This window comes from Heterocephalus glaber, unplaced genomic scaffold (genome assembly GCF_053883595.1).
Source record: "Heterocephalus glaber isolate CG9 unplaced genomic scaffold, H.glaber_assembly_v1.0 deba00001460, whole genome shotgun sequence".
Taxonomy (NCBI): domain Eukaryota; kingdom Metazoa; phylum Chordata; class Mammalia; order Rodentia; family Bathyergidae; genus Heterocephalus; species Heterocephalus glaber.
The window spans coordinates 13,435,274-13,447,015 of record NW_028258307.1 but is presented as its reverse complement, the minus strand read 5'-3'; the positions used below and the strand labels follow the sequence as shown (position 1 = coordinate 13,447,015).

The 11,742-nt window shown below is 37.7% G+C and overlaps 1 protein-coding gene across 5 annotated transcripts in view; it reads left to right on the top strand.

Annotated features, from left to right (window-relative positions):
• The window catches only part of Marchf1 (membrane associated ring-CH-type finger 1), a 1,027,787-nt gene that overhangs the window by 151,776 nt on the left and 864,269 nt on the right, over positions 1-11,742 (top strand). The gene's annotated exons all lie outside the window — the stretch shown is intronic.

Genomic DNA, 11,742 nt, shown 5'->3' with positions numbered 1-11,742 from the left:
ATTGCCTCAATGTGCATCCACTTAGCTATAAATGTCTCTAATTTCTCATTTTTTATGGCTGAGTAATACTCCATTTTATAAAAAAACCACATTTTCTTCATCCAGTCTCCAGTTGATGGGCATTTGGGCTGTTTCTAAGTTTTAGCTATTATAAACTGTGCTGCTATGAACATGGGTGCACGTATATCACTGTGGTATGATTCTTTTAATTCTTTGGGGAAGATTCCCAGCAGGGGAATAGCAGGGTCAAATGGGACTTCCAGACTAGTTCTTTGAGGTATCTCCATACTGATTTCCACAGTGCTTGCACCAGTCTACATTCCCACCAGCAGTGGAGCAGGGTTCCTCTTTCCCCACAGCCCCGCCAGCATTTGTTATTGGTTGATTTCATGATAGCAGCCATTCTTTCTGGAGTTAAGTGGAAGCTCAGTGTTGTTTTCATTTGCATCTCTCGAATGACCAGTGATGTTGAACATTTTTTCATGTATTTATTTGCTATTTCTACTTCTTTGTCTGAGAAATGTCTGTTCATTTCAGATGCCCATTTTTGGATTGGGTCTTCAAATTTGGGAGGTCTGATCTTTTTAAGTTCTTTATAGATTTGAGATAGTAGACCTTTGTCTGAGGAAGAGCAGGTGAAGATTTTTTCCCACATTGTGGGTTGTCTCTTCACACTGCTGGTGGCTTCTCTTGCTGTGCAGAAGCCTTTTAATAAGAAGAGATCCCACTCATTGATTGTTTGTGCTAGTTCATGGGCAACTGAGGTTTTGTTCATAAAATCTTTTCCTACACTGATGTCTTCAAGGGTTCTACTTAACCTCTGTTCCAATGGTTCAGAGTTTCTATTTTAGTATTTAGATCTTTAATCCATTTTGATTTTAGTTTAGTGCATGGTGAGAGATATAGGTCTAGTTTTAATCTTTGGCAAGTGGAAGCCCAATTTTTCCAGCACCATTTATTAAAGAGGCTATGTTTCCTCCAGTGAGGGTGTTTGGCTCCTTTATCAAAGATGAGATGGCATAGTGTGTCTGGCGTTGTTTCTGCATCTTCTAATCTGTTCCACTGGTCTGCAGGTCTGTTTCTTTGCCAGTACCATGCTGTTTTTATCACAGTAACTTTGTAGTATAGTTGCAGGTTGGGGATTCTGATACCCCCTGCCATGTCTGTGTTACCTAGAATTGCTTTTGCTATTCTGGGTCTCTTCTTGTTCCAAATGAATTTTTGGATTGTTTTCTCAAGGTCCATGAAGTATGCTGCTGGGATCTCAATTGGAATTGCATTACATCTATATAGCAGTTTTGGAAGTATGGCCATTTTCACTCTATTAATCCTTCCTACCCAGGAGCAGGGGATGTCTGTCCATTTTCTGATATCATCTTCAATCTCTCTTTTCAGAGTGCCATAGTTTTCAGAGAAGAGGTCTTTGATTTCTTTCATTAGGTTGATTCCTAGGTATTTCAGTTTTTTGGATGCTATTGTGAAAGGAATTATTTGCCCTATTTCTCTCTCAGTGAGTCTGTCATTGGTGTAGAGGAAAGCTATTGATTTTTGTGTGTTGACCTTGTAACCAGCTACTTGACTGACTTTGATTATTAAGTCTAGAAGACTTTTGGTGGAGTTCTTGGGGTCTTCTATATACAGTATTATGTCATCTGCAAATAATGACAATTTGACTTCTTCTTTTCCTATCTTTATTCCTTTTATTTCTTTCTCTTGTTTAATTGCCGTGGCTAATGTTTCCAGAACTCTATTGAACAAGAGTGGTGATAGTGGACATCCTTGTCTTGTTCCTGATTTGAGTGTGAGGGATTTCAGTTTTTGACCATTTAGTATGATATTGGCTGTTGGTTTTTCATAGATGGCTTCTATCAGTTTGAGGTAGAGACCATCTATTCCAATTTTTTGTAGGGTTTTTATCATAAATGCATGTTGGATTTTGTCAAATGCTTTTTCTGTATCTATGGAGATAATCATATGGTTTTTGTCCTTGGCTCTATTGATATAGGGTATTACATTAATTGATTTTCATATATTGAACCATCCCTGCATCCCTGGGATGAATCCCACTTGATCAGGGTGAATGATCTTCTTGATGATCTTCTGCATTTTGTTTGCCATTATCTTATTAAGGATTATTGCATCTATGTTCATTAGTGAGATTGGCCTATAGTTCTCCTTTTCGGTTGGGTCTTTCTCTGCTTTGGGGATCAAGGTGATGCTTGCTTCCAGGAATGAATTTGGGAGTATTGCTTCCCTTTCAATTTCATTGAAGAGTTTAAACAGTAGTGGCAGCAGTTCCTCTCTAAATGTCTTGTAGAATTCAGCAGTGAAGCCATCAGGGCCCGGCCTTTTCCTAGTTGATAAGTTTTAAATTACGTTTTCAATTTCATTGGCTGATATTGGGTTGTTCAGAATTTTTAGGTCTTTTTCATTCAACTTTGGTAATTCATATGTATCTAGGAATCTGTCCATTTCTTCTGTGTCATCCATTTTATTGGCATATAGGTTCTGGAAGTAGGTATTGATGATCCTCTGGATTTCTGCTGGGTCTGTTGTAATTTCACCCTTTTCATTCCTAATTGCATGGATTTGGGCCTTTTCTTTCCTTTTTCTGACAAGGTTGGCTAAAGGTTTGTCAGTTTTGTTGATTCTTTCAAAGAACCAACTCTTGGCTTCATTGATTTTTTTGTATCATTCTCTTAGTCTCCATTGAATTGATTTCTCCTCTGATCTTTATAATTTCCTCCCTTGTATGAGCTTTGGGGTTGTCCTGCTCTTCTTTTCCTAGAAGCTTGAGGTTCAGCATCAGGTTGTTTAATTGGGGTCGTTCTGTTTTCCTAATATGTGTATTCACTGCTATGAATTTCCCTAGTAAGACTGCTTTCATTTTGTCCCATAGATTCTGATATATTGTATTGTCATTGTCATTTAATTGAAGGAACTGTCTGATTTCTTCTTTAATTTCCTCTGTGACCCATTGGTTATTCAGAAGTGTGGTGTTCAGTTTCCACATGTTTATGAAATTTTTTGAGTTTCTTTTGCTATGGATCTCCAATTTCTTTGCACTATGGTCTGATAATATACAGGGGATAACTTCAATTCCTTTGCACTTACTTAAACATGTTCTATGTGTGAGTATTTGGTCTATTTTTTAGAATGACCCATGTGCAGCTGAGAAGAATGTGTATTCTGATTTTGTGGGGTGGAAAACTCTGTAAACATCTGTTAATTTCATTTGTTCAAGAGTTCGATTGAGTTCTAGTATTTCATTACTTATTTTTAGTCTAGTTGATCTATCTATTTGTGACATTGGGGTGTTGAGGTCCCCCACTACAATTGTATTAGTGCATATATGACTTTTCATGTCCATTAGTATTTGTTTTATATAGTTGGGTGCATTAGTGTTTGGTGCATAGATATTTATGATTTTCATCTCTTCCTCTTGGATTCTGCCCTTTACAAGGATGTAGTGTCCTTCTTCATCTCTCTTAATCAGTGTTGGTTAGAAATCTACTTGATCTGCATAGAGGATAGCTACTCCTGTTTCTTTTTGTTTCCTGTCACATGGAGTATTGTTTTCCACCCTTTAACTTTCAGTCTATGAGTTTCCTTTTGAATTAAGTGTGTTTCTCGTATGCAGCATATTGTTGGATTTTGCTCCTTGACCCATTCTGCCAGTCTATTTCTTTTGATTGGTGAATTGAGACCATTAATGTTGATTCTTATAACTGAAACATATTGACTTTTCATTGCCACAACTTTTTCTTTTTGTTGGGTTCTCCCCCTTTCCATTTAATTTCTTGTCATGCCAGATGGGTTCATTCTGCTTTGCTTCCTGGGGTTGTGATCCTCAATGTCTGTTCCTAGGATATTGTGTAAAATTCTTTGGAGTGCTGGTTTGGTATTCACAAAGTTCCTAAGGTGCTCTTTGTCATGAAAGTATCTTATTTCTCCATCCATTTTGAAAGATAGTTTTGCAGGGTACATCAATCTGGGTTGGAGGCTGTTTTCTTTTATGGCTTGGAATATGTCACTCCAAGCTCTTCTTGCCTTGATGGTTTGTGTTGAAAAGTCTGCTGTGATTCTGATGGGCTTTCCTTTGTATGTGGTTTGTTTCTTTTCTCTGACTGCTTGGAGAACTTTGTTCTTCTGTTGTGTTTCTGGAATCTTAACAATTATATGCCTATGTGTACATTTTTTTTGATGAAGGCTATTTGGAGTCCTATATGCCTCACCTACCTGTATGTCAAGCTCTTTTCCCCTGCTTGGGAAGTTTTCTGCCATTATTTCTGTGAAGAGAATTTTTATGTCATCTGCACTCTCTCCTCTTTCTTCATTGAGCTCAATCAGTCTTATGTTATTCTTCTTTGCATCGTCTAGCAGCTGCTGGATTGATTTCTCATGTTCCCTTAGAATTTTGAAGCAATTTTTCTTTTCCTGGTCACTAATTGCAATCTTATCTTCTCTATCTGAAATTCTGTCCTCACATTGGCTCATTCTGCTGTGTAGACTTTCAATGGAGTTTTTCTTGTCCTGGAAATCTATTTGCATCTGTTTTATGGATTCCATTTGTTTCTTATGTTGGGATTCCATCATGTTCCTGAGCTCCTCTCTAGATTCATTAAATTCACTTGCACTAGGGGCACAATTTCTCCTGTTATCTGAGAAATTATTTCTGATTTCATTTTTTCCAGATCCCCTTTTGTTGCCAGTTCAGTGGGTTCAGGTGGTTGAGTATCAGAGTGTTCCATCTCACTTCCCTTTGGGGTTGCTGTAGGTGATCTGGAAGTCTGGTTTTGAGACTTATTCACATGTTTTCTCATTTGGACTGTGGCAGCAGGGTGTTTGCACCTGCCCATATTACCTCCTTTGAGCTGGGAGAGGTGGGACAGGGGCCGGGAGCAGAGGTAGTGATGGTGACCCAAAAGCCCTTTCCTGTGGGCTGGGAGCAGTGGGAGGGTTGGTGACTGGGAAGCCCCTTCCTCTGGAGCAGGAGCAGTGGGACAGCGGCTCAGAAGCCCCTACCTCTGGGCCGGGAGTAGCGGGAGTCAGTACCTTGGTCTGGTGGTCTGGTGTCCTCTGCGTCTTTGTAGTGTGGAACCAGGTGGCTGCCTGTCTGCAGCGGGGTGATTCGATGTGTTCTGTGTGACTACACTTTTTATTTATTAATTGTTCAACTTTAGATTATAATCTGAACTTCACTAACCTAACACCTTCTCTGATCTAACTCTGAAAATAAGGAAGTTTTAGTGTACCTGATGGGCCATAGAAGTGGGTATAGTAAGTAGGAGAAACACCTTTTTCTAAAAATCTTTACCAAATGAGCTACTTGATTGACCACTGGGTGCTAAGTCCTGTGATGTGAGACTCCCAGTTTTAAAATGGTAATAATGAAAAGGCGAACAAGGGGAGCTTGCCTATGTCAACTACAAAAATATTTCTTCTAAGCTTTTGTGATCTTATTAGCACTATTTTTTCTAATTTAAAACTTCTATTAGATTGGAAAAAAGCAGTGAAAACTGAAGGTAATGTGTAACTTACAAAATTACTATCAGTTGAGGACCCACAAAAAGTTCTCCACAGTAGGTATGCATTACCTCTTCAGAAAATTGTTATTCTGTGCCCCGCCATAATCTGGTTATTCAACCTCATTTACTTAGTGATCCTGTACGTGGCTACCTTTTAACTAAGTAGGTCCAGGATAACCAGAACAGATACTTGGTTATTTCCTTTCTTTAAGTTAGTTGTCTAATGAAAGCAATTCTAATACAGTAGCCCTATGAGGAGTCTTTGACAGTGGTGTATGATGGTTAACTGTGTGCGTCAATTTGTTTGGACCACGATGTTTCCCAGGTATCTTGTCACATATTATTCTTGTGTTTCTGTGAGGATATACTTGAAAGAAATTAATGTTTAAATTGAATTTGAGTTCAGCCCAAATGTTAAGGAGTGATTAAATTGGTGGACTTCCAACAAGACAGAATGCCTTCTATTATGAGGGTTGCCCAGTCCAAAAAGCCTGCCCTCCCAAAGCTACTGGGAATTCTCTAGTAGACTATCTTCAGTCTTAACCTGTAATCCCAACTCTTCTGGATTCTCTAGAAGATGGTTTTAGTCCTGAACTAGAACATTGGCTGACCTGATCCAACCTGCTAGCTCATCCTTCCATAACTACGGAACCAATGGTCTGTCTATCTATCTATCTATCTATCTATCTATCTATCTATCTATGTTGTTGATTCTCTTCTTCTAGAGAACCCTAACACAAGTGGGGTTCATTGGGACCTCTGCTATGAGATTGCTTACTTATCAAGTAGCAATTATTTATTCTTTGTCTTTCTTCTCTTAATTCATGTTGAATATTTCATTAAATTTTTCTAAAAAAAATACGGAGTAAAATATTTGTACACTCTACTCAGTTGTAAAAAAATTGACATAGTTTTTTTTTAATGTATAAAAGTCCTCTTTGACCTGGGTGTGGTGGCTCATGTCTGTAATCCCAACACTCTGGAAGGCTGAGATAGGAGGACTTCTAGTTTAAGTGTTGCCTGGGGAACTCAGTGACTTAGAGAGACCCTTCTAAAAATAAAAATAAACTAAAATAAGAATTAAAAAGGCCCATGGATGTAAGTCAGGGTAAAGGGCTTAGATTCAATCTTCAGGACCACAGAAAGAGGGAAGGAGGGAAGGAGGGAGGGAAGGAGGGAAGAGAAGAAGGAGGAAAGAAAGAGGAAGGAAGGAAGTCTATGAATTAGTTGTCACTCCACTAATGGCCTTGAGAGGAGGAAAGAACAGCTAAAATTTGCCAAATACAACTCAAGTTTATATTTTCTTTTTATGAGTTTTTTATTATTACATGTTTGCAGTATATAATAATAAGAAATACTTAGATCTTTTTCAAGTTTATAATAGTGTCTTTAAATTTGTTTCAATTTTATAATCACTTAATAAAATTCAAATTATAACAAGTAGTATCATTTCTCCTGTCCAAGTACTAACCAGGCATGACCCTGCTTAGCTTCTGAGATCAGAGGAGATTGGGTACATTCAGGGTGTTATGGCCGTAGACTTTATTTCTCTCTAAAAATATTGCCCTTTCCTCTCCTCTTACAACAGATGGTGTTTATATATAAAAGAGCATGGTGATATATTAAAGGGCATTAGAAAGGCTAACCTGTGTACTGGTCTTTGTGCACTTTTTACTGGCTTCTGTGGCAGTTTTCTACTCCACTTTGGTCAGTAGGGAGAATTATGATCTGCACTTTCGGCACTGGCAGAAGTCCTAGGAAGTTTGGACCTTGCCCTCCACTAAGCAATATTCCATTTGGGTTCTGCCTGCCACTGAAAGATCCATATAATTTTGCTATGTCCTCCATTTAGTCTGGACCTGGTGGTCCTCCTGATATTTTTCAGTACAGTAGCATTTCGCCTAACCACCACTACCCCTACCTGTTAGCAAAATTGCTAGCCAAATACCATCTCCTTTCTTCTAGAGTTCCACCTAGAACACATAGGTTTCTGGAAACTTTTTATATCACATATGAACCTAGGGAGATTTAGAATGCTACTTCCAGCCCATGGTAGGCTAAATATGCCACACCATTCCTTTCATATCACCACCTCCTGTTGGCATGCAGTGCCAAAGAGGTGACTTCTGTGTGAGCATAGCAAGGTGTAGGAGCCCTCTGAATCAGATGTCTATAGCAGAGTCTGTTTTCTCAGCATAAGCCAGGAGGGAGGAGATGCTGAACACATTTTCAGTCTCACCTCCAAATACCTCTTTCTTTTAGTTTCCAGATACTCTGTTAAGAATTTCCCTTCTATTTTATTTTACTATCTTCTTTATATACATGTTATGTAGGGGCAACCTCCACCCATATTTTTTCTAGGTAATATATTTGATCATGATACAGCCTCAGTGACAAATGGGCTATAAGGGTAAGAACTGGATTAATAATGAGAGAGAATGAATTAGTGTAATGCTTAAAACCATGATTCCCATTACATGTCAAGAGTATCAATATTTCCCTTGGTTACTTGTCCATTTATCATATTATATTGGTGTATTTATATTTTGAGAATCTGTATTAAAAGGAACTGAATTCTTGCATGTTTAGGCTTTATTGAGAATTGAATTTCAGAAAAGCAAACAAGATTCTATAGATTTTACCATGTGAGATCTAAAGTTTTCAGATGATGGGACACTATTGTAATTCTTTTAAAAAGTACTCAACTTTTGAAATTTTATTAGGACTGTGGTTCCTCATCATAATATTACCTTGAAAGTAACAATACAAGTTATTTATAGGTAGTGTCATGGTCAACCACAAGGATCAAATCATAACAATGGTCTGAACTTTTAGCTGAATATGGTATAGCTTACTAATTTCTATTATTATATTCTATATTTACCTTTAATCATGATTTGCTTTTTGTTTATAAATGCCTTAGAAATTGGAATTGGTCCTGTTATGGGAATTTTAGAATTATTTTGTAACATGAATTAAACAGAGTTTATGATGTGCATGGATTTTTCTCAAAGGAGTACTCAGAACTCAGCAGCAGGGGATGCTAGGAAAAGAGAAAAGCCTGGATTCAATAGCTAGTGTTCAATTTTTTTTGTGTCCAAAGAGGCATAGGAACTCAATCCTGCATGGAACAAGGGTTCTTTCTCAATACACCGGCTGCTACAGGAGAACAGGGAAAGTCATGTCTGAAGTGAGGTGAGTGACAGAATCAAGGTTGTAAGAAATAAGAATAAAAGAACCACAGATGCGTGGGACTGTATGTCTGAGGTAGACTGTTATTGACAGCTAGACATGATGTAAAGTCTCCATCAGTTACATTTGAATCAGACAGAGCTACAATCCAAGTGGTGGACAAATATATCCACTGGGAGTTTTTACTAGAGCTGAGGAAATATTGTTAGGGTTAGAGGAAAATGGTGGTTTGAAGGAAAAGTGTGATTAGGAAAAGACTTCTGTAGAGTGGTCCCAGTCTTGACTGCAAGATGAATTTTATACTCTATCCTCTGGCGTATATGGATCTATGGTCAGGGCTGGATTGAGAATGAATAGGGATGAATATGAAGGCTGAAGATACAAATGCTTATGGCAGAGAAAGACTGATAATAATCAGAGACTGAGGTGAGATGTTTAAAATATAGACATTCTTCTTGCTTATCTCATTTTTATGAAAAACAATGATCTTTGCTATCCCTAAAGTACATGAAACCATGCTGCACATCCCAACTATAAACTCTGTAAGTATATTCATTCAACAAATGATTTTTGAACTCTATGAGGTTGAAGGTCCTCTTACAAGATCCAGAAAGGGTCTCTACTCTTTCCAAGCAATGAATGGAAGAGGTGAGAAGCAAGTAAATAAACAAACAAGAAAATGATAGACTGTGGAGAAAATAAGCTAGTAGAGTGATAGAAGGTGATGAGGCAAAAGGCAGTTTAAATTGGATATAATATGCTTAAATAAGCTTACTATTTGTAAAAAAGGCCTATTCTATCGTTTTTACTATTTTTACATTATGTATCTGGTAATAGCTTGTGATGTAGAGGAGATTGTTTCTATGATATTATTCTGAAATCATAAAATTATTAAGAAAAGATTATGCTTTGAGTGGGAATGAAATGTTCTAAAATTGATGTGATAATGGGTGTAGAACTCTGAAAGTATACTAAAATTCTTGAACCCCATGTTTTACTTAGATGAATTGTGTGGCATATGAATTTATATCTCAGACAATGTGTTAAAAATATTGTTTAATTCTATCACAATAATGACTAGTATGTAAGATGTTATCCCTCTTAAAAGCATACTCTCAAAAAGAATGCCTATGTACACTTTTAAATTGTCCTTGTCCTTTGTTGTTTGCCATCAGTTCACTGCACGGACCCCAAGAACCCTAGTGGTGCTAACAGCCACTAGCCTCTGAGCTCCACTGTACCAGCCCCTGTGCTGAGTGTTCTGTCTACATTATTTCACTATTTCACGGAGATATGTAGGTGTTAGTGTCTCCATTCTATAGATGAGAAAACTGAAGTTGAGAATGGTGAATACTGTGATCTGAATGTTTGTCTCTCCAGAATTCCTGTATTGAAGCTTAATCTCCATGTGGTAGAAGTTGGAGGTGAGGCTTTTGGGAGGTAATCAGGTCATTATGATCCTTATGATAGAAGACCTACAGAGTTCTCTCACTGTCTGTGTCAGATTAGGGAGATAAGAAGATAGGAAGAGAGGCTTTGTATCACTAGAAATCAACATCCTAGCGTCCTGATCTTAGTCTTCCAGCCTTCAGAACTGTGACGAGTAAATACCTTTATTTCACTACTGGTCTATGGTATTCCGTTACAGCAGCCTGAACTGACAGAGACAGTTAGGTTATTTAACCTCACTAGCAGGCAGTATGGTATTTCACATCAGACATCACTACGTGAACCAGGTCTGCCTGACGTCAAATTCTATTCCATAACTTCCTGTTTTCTAATGTGATTCCTCTGTTGTTGGGATATTTCTTTGTAGCAATGAAATGGAAATTTTGGAGATTTTAATGATTAGAAAGTTTCCCTTAATGATGTCTTTTCCTCTGGTAGTTTCCTTCTCCTCTTCTTCCCCTTTCTCTGTTCCACCCCCTTCCCTTCATCTTCTTTCTCCTTCTCCTTCCCATCTTTTTTTATTTTGGGTTGAAAACTAAAAGATAATGAAGAATTTAGCAAACAAGTAGAAAACAGAATATGTAATTCAGAAGTAATGATAGTTTAATTAAATTCTGGCTGTTTTCTGCAAGTTTTATAGAGGAAAAAGATATGGTCTTGGGCTTTATTGTACTATAAAATCTTGATTCTTATTCCTAAGGACAGGCTTCTTTTCTAAGTTTACCATCTGCCCGGTGCCAGTTGAGAGTAGCCATATATCACTGGACTTGTAGAGTGGAAAACTCTGGAATTGGAACTGGAACATGGAAAGTAATTGGTACCTTATTTGTAAGTTGGGTCAAACAATCCATTTCCCCCTAGAAATGTTATTATTCTTAATATGTATGAAGATACCATGGCATTTCCTGTTCCTTGAGACATATAAAATGAATAAAGCAAAACACTCAACATTAATTTAATGCCTCTTATGTACATAGGAGTATAGCACTGTATCAGGGCCCAGAAAGAATTTGGGGTTTTATCAATACAAAATTCTATCAGCATTTCCACAATCAGAAATAACCCAAATAAACATATTATCTAAGCAAAACTGGTTCCTTTGAAAATGAAGCTTCAAGATAAATCCCATAGATCATCCCTATTTTCCTCCTCAACAGAAGTGCTGCCCATCCCCTCTACAGGGACATTCTTGCTATGGTGGGTATCTGAGGCCAACACAAGCTTTATAAAATCTGGACTTCTCCCTCAATGAGTTTATAATATAACTGGATAGTAAATATGCAAACTTGTGAAAAAGCAAATATTAGTAAAATATTTATTGAGGGAAAAGAAGAGATATGACAAAAACACTAAGGCTCCAGAAGCATTCAGAAGAGGAGTGGAGATCAAGAAGCAGCCACTGGAGTTCAAGGCACAGATTTCAGTCCTGAGTCCACCACCTTGCCGTCAGTGTGACCTTCCTTAAGCTGCAGTTTTCCTTCCACATCATAGAATATTGTGAGGACTAAGCCAATTAATAAACATGTCAAGAACACTTCCTGACAAAACAGCATAATATTAGGTACCAGAAAAG